The sequence below is a fragment of the Neopelma chrysocephalum genome, unplaced genomic scaffold (assembly GCF_003984885.1).
Source record: "Neopelma chrysocephalum unplaced genomic scaffold, ASM398488v2 Primary Assembly neopelma1_68, whole genome shotgun sequence".
NCBI classification, from domain to species: domain Eukaryota; kingdom Metazoa; phylum Chordata; class Aves; order Passeriformes; family Pipridae; genus Neopelma; species Neopelma chrysocephalum.
The window spans coordinates 6,306,877-6,323,909 of record NW_020897727.1 but is presented as its reverse complement, the minus strand read 5'-3'; positions in this window follow the sequence as shown (position 1 = coordinate 6,323,909).

Sequence of the window (17,033 nt, the reverse complement as noted above, 5' to 3'; positions counted from 1 at the left end):
GAGAACTGGGAGGCTCAGCCTTGGCCGCAGGAGGATGCCCAGCCCCAGTTTGCCAACTGCTAAATGTCATATTGGCTTCTGGGATTGAGGTGATGAAATGTGAGGGTTCAATCCCTGTGCCTGTTCATTTTAAAGGAGAGGCTTGGAGGACACCTCAGTCCTGGTGGGAACACAAAGCTCTCCCATCTTTTTCCCCAAATCTGCTCCCATTTTCAGAAAAAAAACCCCAACTCTGAGTATTTTCATCCCTCCTTTTGGTACTGCTGCCATCCTGGAACCATCCTACAGGAGATCCCAGACCCTGTTTGTGTTTTCCACCAGTCAGACTGACAACACTGGGGATGTGCTCCAGGTGTCCCCACACATCCCTTCTCCTGGTGCCATGGCTGGATAAATCCATGGACGGTTCTTGCAGCCTCAGGGGCTGGTGAGCATCTTGGGGGGGACTTTGCTCCAGCTTAAACCCAGGGATGTGACAACATCTGTGGGCAAGAGAAGGGGAGTCAAGTTGGCTCTGCCCACACCAATGTGCACCTGCCTGTGTTTGACTGGGAACAACTGGGATTTTCCCTCTTGGACCCTCATTTCCTTCATAGACAGCAATGGGTTAGGTGGTGGCACCGTTCCTGCTGAGTGCTGTGAAATCCCTGATGCAATGCCAGTCCCCTGGCCATGTACATCCGTCACTTTTCCATGGAATGTCCAATGCTCTGAGGACGAGTCAGACCGTGCAGAGATAAAGCTGTTCCGATTCACGCCTCGCCTTGGAAAGCAGCAGATTTATGTGCAGCGTTCACAGGGGCAACACAATGTAAATCAGTGGCTCTCCTGTGTCCTCTCCATTGCTGCTGCTGTTTCCCACGCATATATCCATTTTAATCTCCAGGCTGACAGGGGGAATCATTCCTGGCTGCTTGGGAGGCCCTTGGGCAGGAGAAGGGGAGTGCCAGAAAGAGGGGAACAATTTCTGTTGCTCGGAGAAAGAGTCTTGCATTGAGCAGTGACGTAGAGGGTGTGGATGCCCCATTCCTGGAAGCATTCAAGATCAGGTTGGACAGGGCTCTGGGCAACCTGATCTAGTTGAAAATGTCCCTGCTCTTTGCAGGGCTTGGACTAGATGACCTTTAAAGGTCTCTTCCAACCCAAACTATTCTATGATTCTATTCTATGGTTCTACAATTCAATTTCTCTCACTTGTTGAAAAACAAAAGCCTAGAACAGTTACTGGTGCAGGGAGGTGTCAAAGGGCAAAATTTGGTCTTGATTCAAATTTCCCTGTAAACTTAGGGGAAATTTTTCCTTTATGTGAGATTTCAGACCAAGTGACAGATAAATTTCTTGCGTGTATTTAAATTTAGTTTCTACATTGCAACTAATAGATAGTATTGGAAAGAACATCCTGATGTTCCAGTTCCGACCTCTCAGTTGTCGGTTTTAATCTGTGTCAGGGGAGGTTTAGGTTGGATATTAGGAAAAGGTTCTTTTCCCAGAAGGTGGTCAGGTGCTGGAACAGGTTCCCCAGGGCAGTGTTCATGGCACCAGAGCTCAAGGAGTATTTGGACAACACTCTCAGGCACAGGGCAGGATTGTTGGAGTGTCCTGTGCAGGGCCAGGAGTTGGACTCAATGATCCTTTTGGGTCCCTCCCAACTCAGGATATTCTGTGGTTCTGTATTTTGGTGGCTCCTTCCCCAGCTGGATGCTCTGGATGCTCTTCCCACTGCTCTTGACCCAAGGGTGTGATGGGTCACCTTTGTGGTGACAATCCTGTTGTGCCCAGAGCTCTCCAGCCACATGTGGTGATGCTCCAAGGATGCAGGAATGGGGAGTGCCATGGAGCTGCAATTCCTGGGTTTGCAATGTGGCTCCTGATGCTCAGCTGGTTGTTGGCAGTTGGAGGCAGGGAGAGGAAAACAATACACAGTTGCCCTGCAATTAAACAGCCTCCTAATTGCAGCGCTACACGCTGCTCTTCCGCTGCTTTCTAAGTTTGGGGGCATAATTACAGCAGCAGGGCAAAGGCAGCATCTGCGTTCCCGCCGTGCCAAGCCCTGCCTTCCAGGGATTTTTGGATTTGACCGTATAAATCCTGGGCTGAAACCTGGCATGGGATGAAAGGGAAAAACAACCCCCAAGCTCTGCCTGGGCTCGGCCCTGGCAGAGGCACGATGGGCAGAGCTCTTGCAGCCCCTGCAGCCCCTGCAGTGTTCACTGGCCTGGGCCTGGGGCAGCATTTGTTCCTCTTTATTATGTGTTTTTGCAAAGCAGCTTTAAAAAAAAAACCAGCAAGGTCTTGCTCTGGTCAGTCATCACAACTCTCAGTTTAGAAACAGGAAGATTAAAGGGTGGCTTAGGGAGGGCAGGCTGGGTGTCAGGATGCTGGGATGTACTGGGACCAGACACAGGCATGAGGGAGTTGTCCTCTTGCTGTGTCTCCATGTCCCTGGCTCAGCTCTTTTTTGGGACAACCTAGTATGACAAATCCATTTCCCTCTGGCGGATCCCAGCTTGTTTTTGTAGGGTTGCTTGCACAGGGTGGTTTATTTGGGATAAATAAATCCTCCAGCATCCCAACACAGAGGAGGGGCTCCAGCCACTCCGGGGGGCAAGCATGTGCCTGGAGAAGATGGGTAGCGTGGGCACAGCCATGGCAGGCAGCCACCCAGACCTATATTTAATGTCTTCCCTATTTTTTTACACCGTGGCTTTGAGGAATCCCGAGATAAATGCCACTTTCTGTGGTAAAAGGAGGATGTGTTGGAAGGCAGGGGAGAAGCTGAATCGCAGCCTGTGTTTTCGGTTGGAAACGTGTCTCAGGTCCTGAATGTTTTTCATCACACAGGCGAGTTTGTGTGGGATCACCTGGGCAGGAAGTGATGGGGTAAAGCGATACCCCACGGGGTTCTCCAACACCCCCATTCCCTAAACCCGATAGCAACCGACAGCTTTAATGGAATAAGCAGCCACTTTACGGCAGCTCTTGCGCCATGTGTGAAAATTATTAGTTGCAACATTTTGCTGGAAAACCAAGGAAAAGGAGAAGGGCAGATGAGAGATGCACAAAGTTATTCACTCCACAGCCTTATCCCAGTGCCGGCATGAATATCCCACATGGCTTTCCCTACAAATATCTCCTGCCGGCTCCCAGAGCTTTAAATCTCCAGGTGAAGGAAAAAAAGGCCTCTTGGTCTGTGAATTCACTGTGAAAGTATGTGGGGTTTAGCAGTGTTGCATTAGCACTGGTCATTGCTAAATAGCTGAGGGAAATAAATCGTTTCCGGTGTCCATGGGATTAGGTATTGTCTGGGTTGCTTTCTGCGGGCAGGAAAAATAATCCCAGGATGAGTGTGGCCCGTCGGACAGAGAGGGATGCCCTGACATCCTTCCCTCTGCTACCTGCACTGGAGTCTGGAGAGAAATCACTAACAAGTTGGTTTCACCCTTTTTTATTTCTTTTTTTAAAATTATCACCATTTGGAAGAATTCACTTTTCCAGCCAGGATGTAAAAATACCCATTTTTTCCAGACTCCCAGAAGGTTGTTCTTTTTCATTTCTCCTTCAGTGGCTGAAGATGAGGAAAGGGATGAGGCATGTAGGGAAGCCTGGGTCCCACTCCCTGGTGATACTGCCTGCCCCAGGCTGGGGGAAGTGGTCAGATCCCCCCATTTCCATGCTTTCCAGCCCCTCTTCCCTTGCAGCATCCCTGACTTCTGGGATTCAGCCTTGGGAAGAGCAGCTGCCTTGTTTCCTCAGACCTGGTGTCTCTGAGACAACATCTTAAAATCTCTCTAATCTGCCTGAAAACCATATCCTGAAGGAGAAGGGAAATCCCCAATCTTTGCTTTGCATCCTTCAAGCACACCCTAAAGAGAGATGTTGTCCTGGAGCAGTACCTGGACCAGCACAGCAGGGATGGGCTTGGACCCCGAGTGCTTTTCCACCTCATTCAGCATCAGCAAAAGGAAAATATTTACAGGATGCCATTCTTCAGCCCTCTGCTGATTTTTTTTACCTGATGAAAGAAAAATACACCAGCTGAGGAAGGGGATTTTGTCGCTTGGAGTGTCTCTGGAGAAAACATTCCTCGCAGCAAACAGAGCCTGGACTTGTCTGTGCAATGAATATTGGCATTATTCGGCCTTGCTCGTGCACGGATGGTGCCTGGGGAAACAGCAAAGAAGGAAAAAAAACAGAAGAAATAGCACATACCCTTTCTCCAGCTTACTATGGCCTGACTCGTGCCCTCTCCTGCCATGGCTGAAGCACAGGGATGTGTCCATGTCCCCACATCTGCCACCCAGCAGCTGGACTGGCGGGAAGGGCTGGAAATCCACCGGCAAAATGCTTTTCATTACTGGCCCTTTGAAGTTTCAGGCATGTGCCGGACTCGTGTTTGGCACCTGCAAACAAACCTGACCCGGCACTGCCCAGCCTTGATGGTGGAGGGCAGCTGGAGGGAACCAGGCACACAAGAGAGACGATGGAAAACACGGATGAATTTTAGTGGAGCTCCTCCTCACTCCACAAACCAGGGATGCACCAGCAGGGTGTGCAAATCCACCCTGTTTTTATATGACTGATGCTTTGGCCCATCCAGATGACATTGGCAGGCAAAGGGAGCCAGGCTGGTCACCGCCCTGGCACTGCCCGGGGCTGGCAGCCACCCCGCTGCTCCTGGCTGGGGCTGATCCATGAATCCCGCCTGGCTGTGACCAGCATCTTCAGGCAGCGGCCGATTGAAGTTGTCCATGAATGTCTCTCTGTTCCCTGGACTTTTTATAGCTCCATGCGTTTTTCTTGGCCCCGAGCGTTTCTGCTCCCATTGAGAACAGAGAGCATCTCTCAGCGCCAGCGTCTGCAGCCAGCAGGGCCGGGGGGGCTGTACCAGGACAGCTCGTTTTTCAGAATCCTGCTTCCCAAAACTCTGTGTTCCCCCCTGTGCCTGTGCTCTGGCACTGGGGCAGCTGGTGGGTTTTGTAGCCCAGACATGACAGAGCTCATGGACTGTCCTGGTGTTGCTGACCCTGAGCATCCATCCCTTTCCTAAACCCCCCATCCTATGCTGTGTTTTCCTGTGTGGCACATCCCTTCTGCCTTCCAAGAGCCAGGAATTCTGGGGGAACACTGTGCAAGGTGTTGGAGGTGATGGCAAACTTGGCTTCAGGCAGCAGCTCCAGCTGGAGGAAGCCAAACTGGGTGGTTCTCCATCAAAATCACGACAGCCCCACCCCTGTCTCCCATGGGTGCAGCTCCCCATGGCGATGTGGTACCCATGGGTGCATCCTAGCTCCACGGGTAGGAGAGGGAGCCTAAAGTAGGGGAAACCCAAAATTCCCAAGCTGTCTTTCCTGCTCTCTGGAGTGTGATTCTCTCCTTGCAGGGGCTCCATGAGCCACGTGCATCCCCTTTGGAATGGGAACAGCACAGGCCAAGCAACGGGGAAATGCTCAGGAGCAGAAATAAGCAGGGATCTGCTCCCATTGGATTTTCTTTGGCCAGAGGATATCACTTGTGGAAAGGAGTAAATAGGCAGTAAATTAAGGGAATGGTATTAAAATCCTCTCTTGTTGGGGGGTGGTGGGATCCCTGCTCTCCGGCAGCAATGGGATGTGGTTGTTGGGATTTTGCAGCAGTGTCTGCACCATAGCTGCAGGTCACATGCAGCCAAGGATGGCTCTGGCATCACTCCAGAGACTAGCAGGGATTTAGCAGGGATACTGTCAGTGCGTGGGGGAGCTGGATGAGGGGGGATACCCACAGCATTGCAGTTGGAGGTCTGACATGTTGGGAAGGTCAGGGAGAAGGACAGTGCACACTGTGCTCACATCTGGGCTGCACAGCCCTCTGATCCCACTTAACCTGTGATGTGCCCTCCACTCGGGCATCTGAGTGTGAGTCCACCTTGCTGCTTGAAGCCCCCTAAGACATCCACGGAAGTGCCTTGGCTCCTCAGGGCAGATGGCACCTGGAGCAGGAGCATCCCATCACTTACAGAGGGACACAGACTGCACCCCTGGGTCACCTCAGCCATGACCTCACCAGGGACCCCCCAAACCTGCCTGTCCCCAGTGCCAGAATGGGGCATCTCCCAGCCAAAATTTGCATTTTTCTGAACGTTTCCTTTGCTTCCCATGAGCCAAGGGGAGCAATGTGGCTTTGTAGGGGCAGTCTGGGTTAAATCCAGCCTGGCAGGGGATGTGGGCTGGGTGCTGTGCAGTCTGTGGGGTTTTCCAGCAAAGCCCTGCGTGGGGCTGCTCCCCACTGTGCTCAGGGTGTAATCGGATCCGTCCCCCACCAAGTGAGCATTTGTACTCAGAGCATTTTCGGAATGTTTTGCATTTGGGAGACACACGAGGAATGTCTGCTGGGGAGGGCAAAAAGCCTGGGAACCAGAGAGGGCACTGGAGCCCCTTCTCCAGGGCTGTCCCTGCGTCAAACCTGGTGCAAAAGGCATTCTTCTGGTTAAAAGAGAAACCACTGCTTCTTCCAGCCCCTTCCCATTGGGATTGGGATCCCACCAAGCATCTCCTGACATCTGAAATTGCATCCAAATATTATTTGGGAGCAGCATCCCTGGGTCTCCCCATCCCCATCCTCCTCCTCCTCCCTGAACCCCTTGTCCAAAGTTGGCACCGCGCCGGGTGGCTCCTTGCAGACACCTTTGCTTCCCTCTGCAGGAAATCTCCATAAATTACAAGTTGGCCTCTATGAATCCCGTTATCCCAAAAACTGGACCCCATCAGGGCTGGAACTGCTGCCGGGGGGGCCACCAAGTTCATGTCTGCACAACGTGGTCTGCCAGAGCCACCGGCTACTTTTATCTCCATCACTTGACTATTATAGTTAATCAGGAAAGGGGGATATTATATTTTTATTTTAAATCCACTTTTCTTTTATATAGAGCAAATTATAATCACTTTTAATTGAAAAAAAAAGCTGATAATATTCTGAACCAAATTTCTGGAAGAGAATAATTAACAGTGCAATAAATCCCCAAAGGAAATGCTCATTAATCTTGTCTTTCAGAAGCAAATTTCAGAAGAGAACTGATTTAAAACATTGCTAATAATTATAGGAAAGTTGACAGCTTAAAAGCCCCCAAATCTAGCAGCAGTCTCCTCCTATCAGATCTTGTGGGAACTAGTTCAGGCTGGACGGGAGCATCCCTGCTTTCTGGGCTGAGGCAGCTGGTGCAGCATTGGGTACCACCAGGGGTGGGTGGGTTATAGTGGATGAGGGATCTGGGTCAGCAGGAATGGATGCTGGATGTGGGTCATCCCAAGATTTTGGGGCGACACAATCATCTGAACCAGGTTGGTGGGTGTGCTCAGAGCAGCGGTGCTGGAGCTGCTGGTCGGTGCCACCCATGGTCCTTGTGCTTCCTGTGTTCCTTGTGCCACCTGTGGTCCTTTTGCTTCCCATGCTCCTTGTGCCACCCATAGTCCTTGTCCTTTCCATGGTCCTTGCGCCACATGTGGTCCATCTGAGCCCCAGGTGAGATGCTCCTCTCTCCATCGGTCAAATCCTGGCTGTGTGTGGGTCTCTGGGCTAGTGCCTCCTTTCAGCTGGAGCAGTTTGCGAAGGAATACCAGGATTTCACTGCTCTTGCAGAGATCAGCCTCCACCAGGGAGCTGGAGATCTGTGTCTGTCTGTCTGTCTGTCTGTCTGCTGGAGCTCAGCAAGACCATTATCCCCAGAGATCAATCATCAGCAGGATGAGACCCCAGGGAAGTGACCTTCCATGGTCCCTCTCCTAGGCTGGGGGCTCCCAGCTACCCAAGGGATGAGGGCTGGGTTTGCCTCCACTTGAAGTCTGCGACTGTTTAATTGCTTCAAGCCAATTAATTCACTCAGTGATGTGTTGTGTATGTCTGTGGAGGGGTGTGTGTGCGTGCATGCGCCCCAAGGCAGAACTGCCCCCCATTCCTGAGCAGCCACTCCGAAGGGAGAGGAGGAAGATGCCAAAAGGACAAGGAGCTGAATGAGGCTTGGGTGAAGGTGCCGGGGATGTGCTCGATGTGCTCATTGCTCTCGGGTTTCCTGTCCCTGTTTGACCAGGGCTGGGAGCAGGAGTGGGGGGAAGGCAGCTTGGAGCAAACCCAGGCTCTGCCGGGAGGAAGGAAACGTGATATTGGCCTGGGAATGGTGTCATTGCCTTGGCTGTTTTGCTTTTTTCTTCCTTTTTTGGGGGGTCATGGAAGGCCAGGAGGGAAATGCGGAGCGGGGCCCTATCCCAGGAGGGTGGGGTAAGGGGGATATGGTATCACAGGACACCGGTGTGCCCTGGTGATGCCTGGGGGTTCAGCCAGGGATGTGGATGGTTATGGTGTTGCTTCTGAGCTCCCCTTCCTCTAAATCCACCCTTTATCCACATCGCCAGCAGCACAGAATAATTTCTCCCCTTTATCCACCAGTTCCCCTTCAGCTTTCCTTGCAGGGGGATGTCAGTGGACAAATTTTCCTTAAAAACAAAAGTGAGAAATAGTGAGAAAAATCCTGCCTTTTGGCTTATGCAAATTCCCTCTGTGATAATGAGTGTGCCCAGGTCACACAGACCTGGGCGACGGGGAGATTTCACCGCAGCAATATTTGATCCCTCTCCAAGGCCCAGTGAAAGGGAGCACTTAATCCCCCACTTCATTTCAGTTCTGTGCCTTAAAATACCACACGATGTGCTCATCTCAGAGAGAGGACCCAGGCACACTCAGGCACGATGCCCTTCTCCAAACAAGCAGGACAGCAGCCAAATTTTGGGAAAAACTTGACCAGAGGATATGGGGCATCCTGCTCTGTCTGTGTACCATGGGATCTGGGCTGGTCACACACAGAGTGATGTGGGATGTGCTGGTGTCCAGAGCCCTTTTCCTTCCCCAGCACCCTGTGGGACACCCACCCTTCCAGTCTTATCACAAAATCATGGAATGGTTTGAGTTGGAAGGGACCTTAAAGCTCATCTTGTTCCTCCCCCTACCATGGGCAGGGACACCTTCCACTAGACCAGGTTGCTCTAAAACCTGCCCTTGAGCACCTCCAGGGGTGGAGCAGCCACAGCTTCTCTGAGCAACCTGTGCCAGGGCCTCCCCACCCTCACAGGGAAGAATTTCTCCATAATATCCAATCGAAACCTACTCTCTGTCAGTTTAAAGCCATTCTCCCTTGTCCTTTAAAACCTCTTTCATCCCTCAAACTGGTGTCTAAGGAGTTAATTTTGGGTTTTTTGATATTTTTGCTGTGCTGCTTTGCTCTGGTACCACTTGCCCCAGGCAGGTCCTGCCATCTTGGGCACCCCAGGGGTCCCCTCCCACCTGCTCTTTGTCATCCACAGCCATCATTTCCATCAGGCAGCAGCTCTGCCCCTAGCTGTCCCACATGCCTTTTATCTGCTTTCTGTTAAATGATCTCAGATATGTGATATGATAAAGACAAACAAACACCTGTTCAATTTAGTTCACCCTAATGCCAGACTCTACTTTTACCCAAGTAATTAAGATTAATGCAGTTGATAATTTAGGAAGTATTCTTAAATGTACCCTTCTGGCAGCATCTAACACATAATTTTACCTTAGAAGATTTATCGGACCACTTATGTAACAGATAGTTCCTTAGTAAACAGGAGCATTGTCTTAGTTTAGCGAGACACAAAGGTCCGTTAAGGAGGGCGGGCCAGAAAAGGAGAGCCAACCTCCTTCCTCTGCGTTATTACAACTTTGAAATTAAGAGGCTTCAGGTGAAAGGTGTGGAAAAGGAAAATAACAGCTCTTTATTGACAAAACCGAATAAACAACAATGGTGCAACCAAAACTTTCAAAAAACAAAGTCCTAATTCCCCAGGTGACAAATCAAGGGGGCCAAGGGTGGGCTGTCCCCAGCGCCTCAACAAGTGCTCACAGCCCCATGAGTGACGGAGGCTCCGCGGCCGACAAGGAATTCTCACCAGTTTGGAAATTCAAAGCTGTTCAGATCCAGAAAATCAATTTTGGATCATTGTGAGCAAAAAACAAACTTTCTGAGTAATCTTCCAACTTCTCCTTGGGCCAGAAAAATATACTGGAAATCACTTCTTGCCCCAACACAGCCAGACCAGAACATCCAGGACCATGTCCATGTGTCCCTGTGCATGTGCATCCCCACGATATTTCACAACCCCTCTTACAAGGTCCTTTTCAAGCTCTCAGCACCAAGACTCAGCTCCTTCCCACTGTGGTTTCTGTCCAAGGGGTGCTCCAGCCTCCCCCAGCCACCTCCCAGCTTTTCTTTCCATCCCAAACCTGCCCCTCTGGTCCTGAGCAGCCACAGTCCCTTGTCCCTGTCCCAGCTTCAGGTACAAGCAGGAACCAGGGCTAGCAGGGGAGGTGGGTATCACTTCTCTCTGGATGTGATGCTCCCTCCTGCTGCATCATGTCCAGACAGGAACCAGATCCCTCATCCCTCTTTTCTCTTTATTTCACCGGGAAATGTGTTAATGTCAGAAGAGGGTTTGATGTTTCTGGATATAATCCATGTTCTCTTCGGGAGCAATGAACGTGAGTGAACTGCAGGCTGGGCCTGGGTCTGGTAGGGAGGTAACAGCAATCCCTGAGAATCCCCATCTTTATCCAAACATGGGAATAAATTCCCATCTGAGGGGCATGGAAGCTTGGGAATGGCATGGTGAGGAGTGCAGGGTCAGGCCTGGTGGCAGCAGGTTGGAAGCTGCCCCATGCCCTGAGCGGGCCCAGGGCTGTGGTTTGGGCTTTGGCTGTCCTCAATCTCCCCTTCCTCCTCTTCCTCCTCCTCTACCATTGCTGCCTTTTAGGGCCATATTCTGACCATGATTACAATGAGGTGTCTGGTCTGCAGGACCCTCGTGGGTGGAGGCGGTGTCCAGGATGCAGGGATGGAGCTGGGATGCAGAAAAGAGGGAGATGGAACCCCATCTCCATCCAGTTTCCTTACTCCCACAGTACCCAGTCAAAGCCACCCACCCACAGGGACCCGGCTGGGGTGGCCCTGATGGGGCATTTTGGGGTGCAAACCCCTCCTTTTGGCTCCTGACGCTCCCCACTCGCCGCAGTGCTGCAACCAAGCCAAGCACAGATTCCTGACATATTTTTCTCTTTCCTTTGCAGCCAAGAAATTCATATTTCATGGGAGGTGAAAGTGAGTCCCGGCAGTAGCTGAGCGGCGGAGAGTGCCAAGGTACGGGCCAGCTGACAGCACGGGCTTGGATGCTATTTTTGGGAGCCAGATGCTCTCTTCCTCATCCCGGGCAGGCTCCAGGGATGTTCCTAGCTGAAGGGATGCTCAGGGACCTCCCTGGCTGCTTTTCTGGCCCTGCAGTAGTGTAGCAGCAAGAGGCAGAAAGTTTAAAAGGTTTTGAGAAGGACCAGTTCCCAGCTCCAACCGAAGCTGAGCTGGGTTAGATTGATCCATCTCGATAGGATTTCAGTCCTTGAGTCAGGAATTAAAAGCCCCTTTCTGGGGACAAAAACCCAAAGCATGTTCAGAGCCACCCTTGTGTGGAGGCAGTGAAAGCCCGTAGAGCTGGGGGGGTTTCTTTGTGGGACCCCCACATGGAATCCCAGAATGGTTTGGGTTGGAAGGGACCTTAAAGTTCATCTTGTTCCTCCCCATGCCATGGGCAGGGACACCTTCCACTAGACCAGGTTGCTCTAAAACCTGCCCTTGAGCACCTCCAGGGATGGGGCAGCCATGGCTTCTCTGGGCAACCTGTGCCAGGGCCTCCCCACCCTCACAGGGAAGAATTTCTCCATAATATCCAATCTAAACCTACTCTCTGTCAGTTTAAAGCCATTCTCCCTTGTCCTGTCACCCCATGCTCTGTAAAACCTCTTTCATCCCTCAAACTGGTGTCTAAGGAGTTAATTTTGATTTTTTTTGATATTTTTGCTGTGCTGCTTTGCTCTGGTACCACTTGCCCCAGGCAGGTCCTGCCATCTTGGGCACCCCAGGGGTCCCCTCCCACCTGCTCTTTGTCATCCACAGCCATCATTTCCATCAGGCAGCTTCTCTGCCCCTCACTGCCCCACATGCCTTTTATCTGCTTTCTGTTAAATGATCTCAAATATGTGATGTGATAAAGACAAACAAACACCCGTTCAATTTAGTTCACCCTAATGCCAGACTCTACTTTTACCCAAGTAATTAAGATTAATGCAGTTGATAATTTAGGAAGTATTCTTAAATGTACCCTTCTGGCAGCATCTAACATGTAATTTTACCTTAGAAGATTTATCGGACCACTTATGTAACAGATAGTTTCTTAGCAAACAGGAGCATTTAGAAGGAAAATGAAAGATTAATATTTCTTAAATAAATGTCAAAATAAGTCATTCTTTATTACAGCCCTACAAAGATGATGCTGTCAGCCCCAGCCCCTCTGCTGATTCCTTGGGGAGATTATTCCTGCCGCAGTCTTGGGCTCGGGAGGTCTCAGATGTCCGATGCCTCTGGATTTTTAGGGATGCTTTAAAGGGCTTTGCTCCCTGATGCCAAAACACACCAGAACCAGTCCAGCCCCTTATGTGGGGGGAGGTTGGAAGCTGCCCCTGACTTGGCAGCAGCTCCAGGAACAGGAGGATGCAGGTCCTGGCTCTGCCATTGCTGCCCAGTCGAGGATGTGTGGATCCAACCCAGATTTCCCTGGGGTGGCTGCAACCTGGCAGCTCCTGGCCCTGCTTGGCACATCCCAGCTGCCTTTCCTGCTCCTTAATGGGTGAGAAGCTGAGCTAACCCTTGGGACAGCCTCTCTGCTCCTATCACCAGCCATCTTATTTCCTTTGGAAAACATTTGGATGCTGTTGGATGGGGGTGGGACCAGAGAGAGTGTCCGTACTGACACCTAGTTCTGCAACTACCCAGCCGGGAATTACAGGATTTGCTTTGCCAGGTCACCCTGATCCATCTATCGTTTTTCACGCCAACATGGGATTGGGATGACCTCCAGGTGGGACTGGGCTGTATCCCATGTCTCCTCCTCTCCCCCATCCCAGTCAACTCTGGCCTGGAGCCTGCCTTCTGGCAGTGGGAAGCCATTCCCTCTTGTCCTGTCACTCCAGGCCCTTGTCCAAAGTCCCTTTCCAGCTCTCCTGGAGCCCCTTTAGGGACTGGAATGCTGCTCCCACCCATCTCCCTCCCACCAGCAGCAGTGAAGGTCATTTGCCTGGGTGATGCCACCCAGTTGGCATCTTGATTTTTTTTCCAGCCACCCACTCCCACGCCTTTCCCTGATCTCTGAGCTGAACTGCAGTGCTGCCGACTGCGTTACCCACCTGGAGAGCAGCAGCCCCATAGAATCACAGAATATCCTGAGTTGGAAGGGACCCTCAGGGATCATCAGTCCAACTGCTGGTCTTGCACAGGACACCCCAACAATCCCACCCTGTCCCTGAGGGCGTTGTCCAAACACACCTTGAGCTCTGGCAGCCTTGGGGCCGTGACTCTGGGGAGCCTGTTCCAGTGGTGACCACCTTCTAGCAGAAAAACCTTTTCCTAATGTCCAACCTAAACTTCCCCTGACACAGCTCCACCCATTCCCTCAGGTCCTGTCGCAGAGAGAACCATCCTGGATGGTTTATTCACCTTACAGGAGCAGCCTGGGAGCTCTTCCATGCCAAAACCCTACCGGAGTCCCTCACCCCCACCCCTGCACATCTCCCAGCCCCATCAGGGCTGGACTGGGCACTGTCCAGGGCACAGGCAGGAACAGTCCCTGCCTGGTTAATCTGGGCAGCCGATACAGGGAGCGATAGGCGAGGGGAGCGTTATCGGCTGATTTACAGATGGAGGCTGAGTCACCACGAGTAACCGACTTCCCAAGGTCAGGCAGGGGAGAGGCCGAGCCCAGCGCTGAACCCGGCTCTCTGAGTCCCCCAGCGAGGCCATCCCCCCTCTCCCTGCCATGGGAAGGAGTTATTCCTTCTGCCAGGGCAGGGGCTGGACCTGCCGCTCCTTTGCTTCAGCAGCTGGTGGGGTTTCCTTCTTGGATGTTTGGCTTTTTCCTGTTCTCACAACCATTTTGTTCCCTTGCCAGTGTTTCCGCCAGAGCATGGGTTCACCCTGGGGAGATGCTTCCCCTGCTTCTGCCTCACTTGTAGGGACCTAGTGGTCCCCTCTTCATGGTGTGGTCCTCTCTTCATGGTGTGGTCCCCACATGGTGTCCCAGATGACCTGCTGGTGGGATTCACAGCTCTTACGGGAAGGAGTTTCTATCTATGGCAGTGGTGTGGCCTCCCAGGATTTGTGTCTGCAGGAATAAGTGCCAAGAGAATGGGAAGCTCTAAGGTGCTCAGGGAGCATGGGCAGCCCCAGAGGACCCTCAGCTCTGCCCTTTGGGCACAACCAGCTCTGGAGGAGTGAGGAGCGGAGCTGCTTGGCTCCAGGTGCCAGGGAGCTGGGGTGGTGAATCACAACCCGTCTGGCATGTTGGGGCTCCTGGCAGGATGGGACCTGCCCCATGGAACAGCAGGCAGGGCTCTGCAGTGCCAGCCAGGCTCCTGTCGTCACTGCTCGGCTTGTACCCATGTTCCTGAGCCACAGAAAGGCTGCAGGAGGCTGGAGGTGGCCCCATGTCAGCCCTGGTGTGGGAGGATGCTCCAAGGACAGGTGAAAGGGCTGAGCCCCCAGCAGGGCAAACAAATGCAGGTGGGGATTGCTCTCCCTGTGGACAATAAATATCACATGTGTTTTTAAAAGCAAAACTTCCTTTGCCCCCATTCCATCCCTTTCCAGCTCCTCTTCCAGGAGCTGAAATGTAAAAATCCAAGGAGTGATGCCAGTGGTAACCCAGAGAGGAGCCTGGTTCCTGGGAGCTGACTGAGGCCTGTAAAAAAATCGATGAAATAGTCCCCATTTTCATTTTTTTCTGGGTTTCCCATCCCACAAGGGGTGAACTGTGCTTGGGCTGCATTCATAAACCCTCGGGTGGTGGATGCAGGAGCTGCCTGGGGAATATCACTTTAAATCAACACACCCAGCCCTCCTTATCGAAGGCCCCATCAGAGCCGCACCAAGAGGCCCTGGATTTCTGTGCCACGCTGCTCCCAGGGCTGCTGTGCCACCTCAGAGTGATGCCCCATGGCCACAGCCAGCAGGAGGGACCCACCATGCAGGAGTGGGGGACCCTCAAACCCTGGCATGAGATTTTTGACACCAGGGTTTTGAGGAACAAATCCCAACTTTACACCTTGCCCTTACATCTGTGTGCCATGTGTGATTTGCATGGGGTAAATTCGTGCCCATTTCTTGCCACTACCACCAGGACATGGACCCTTTGCATCAGTAGGGCAGTCCTGCATGCCACCAGCTCTGCTGTCCCCATCTCCATGACTCAGCCAGTGCAGGAGCAGGAAGTTTATGTCTCCTGGCACTCAGCTCCAGCCCCTCCAGCCCTCGCCATGCAAATCCTGCAGCTTTACAGCCACACCAACGAGCCTTTCCTCCAAAAAAAAAAACACAACTGAAAAACAAAAAAAGGCTCCTTTATGTGGCTGAAAAGCCCGACTGTGATAATGTAGCAAGCGCTGGCCTTGGGTATTTTATCTTGGCAAGGAGCCTTTGCAAATTTAAACAGCAGCAAACAGGCTTTGGAGTTGTGGCTGGCGCGGCATAAGTGGGGCATTGTTTTGCAAGCAGAGCCATTGCGTGCCAAAGGGCCGCGTGTGAGCTTTGGCCGGGGAGCCGGCACGATAGGAGCCGGCCCTATCAGCCCCGGATCCATTTCACTTAGCAGGGTGTGAAATTGGGGAGGAATTCAAGCCTGGTTATTGGAATGAGAGAGGAGACCCCCGGGAGCTTGCTGTCTCCTCCCTGCAAGGTCTCACAGCATCCTTGAAGGAGTGCTGGGACTGCAGCCACAATTTTGCCACCTCTATATGCACTAAATATTGTTACTAATGCAGCATTGTGGGGTGCTGGGTGCTCATCCTGACCGCTCACAGCAGAGCATCAGGTGGGAATGGAGAGACAAGCCAAGCACGCTGTGGAGACCCCGGGTTGATGCAGGATGCTCTTCTTTTCCTGCAGAAATTCTCCTCTGCTTAGGTCACTACTGGGCAGGATGGCCAGGATGGGTGGACCGAGTAGGGCTGGGAGAGGTGAGAATTGCACCCAGGAGGAGATTAATAAGATGAATTTCCTGGTCCTCACCCCCTCCCAGCAGTATCGTGCCTTGACCCACTGAGACGGACAGTAAAGAAGGATTTCTAGTGAGAGAGGAGAAATAAACCCTCACTGTTTCCAACAGACTTTTTTAAAAAAGAGTCTTTTGAAACAGGGCTTTACCCTTCTTTTTAATATAACCTTTTTAATACAAAATCCTAGTAGTGCCTTTTAAAAGGCTGAGCTTGACGTGTGCTTTATGTCTAATGCCTTGAGGTCTGGGGTTGTAAAATTAGCTGGTAAATTTGGGACTCAGCTTTTATGCTTTTGCCTCCTTAATAGTGTTTAAAATTTCCAGGGCAATTTGTAGGGGGTGATAAAGTTAAGGCAGAGGCAGCAGAAGCTCTAAACGTTTCTCCAGGAATTCCAAAGCGATTGTTTGGTGGAGGGGCAGGAAAGAGATGCACCAGGTGGGGAAAGTGGTGGAGCAAAAGCCTTTCCTCTCATCATCCCTCCAGCCACGGTGACATGGGGACATGGGAACATGAGGACACAGGCACACAGGGACGCGGGCACACGGGGACATGGGGACAGAGCCCTTCCCAGATGCCTCTCCCAGCCCATCCCGACAGCCCTTCCCACTAATCCGTAGGTGGAGCTCTTCTGTCATCTTTTTCTGCTTATGTTGCTAAGAAGTAACCCAGAAATAGCTTTCCCCGGAGGAAAAAAGTGCTTCCTCAGCAGCTTTTGCCAGAGGTGAACTGCTCAAAGCATCCTTTGAAGAGCCCAAAGCTGGAGGGCTTTGCCCTGGAGCTGTTGGGGGAGGATTGTGCTGCCCCTTCCTCTATCCACTTTCCCACTACAGTGCCAAGAAAAGGGGCTAAAATCTCTCCTGTCCTTCCACTGGTCCCCTCCTGACTGACATCCACCCTCC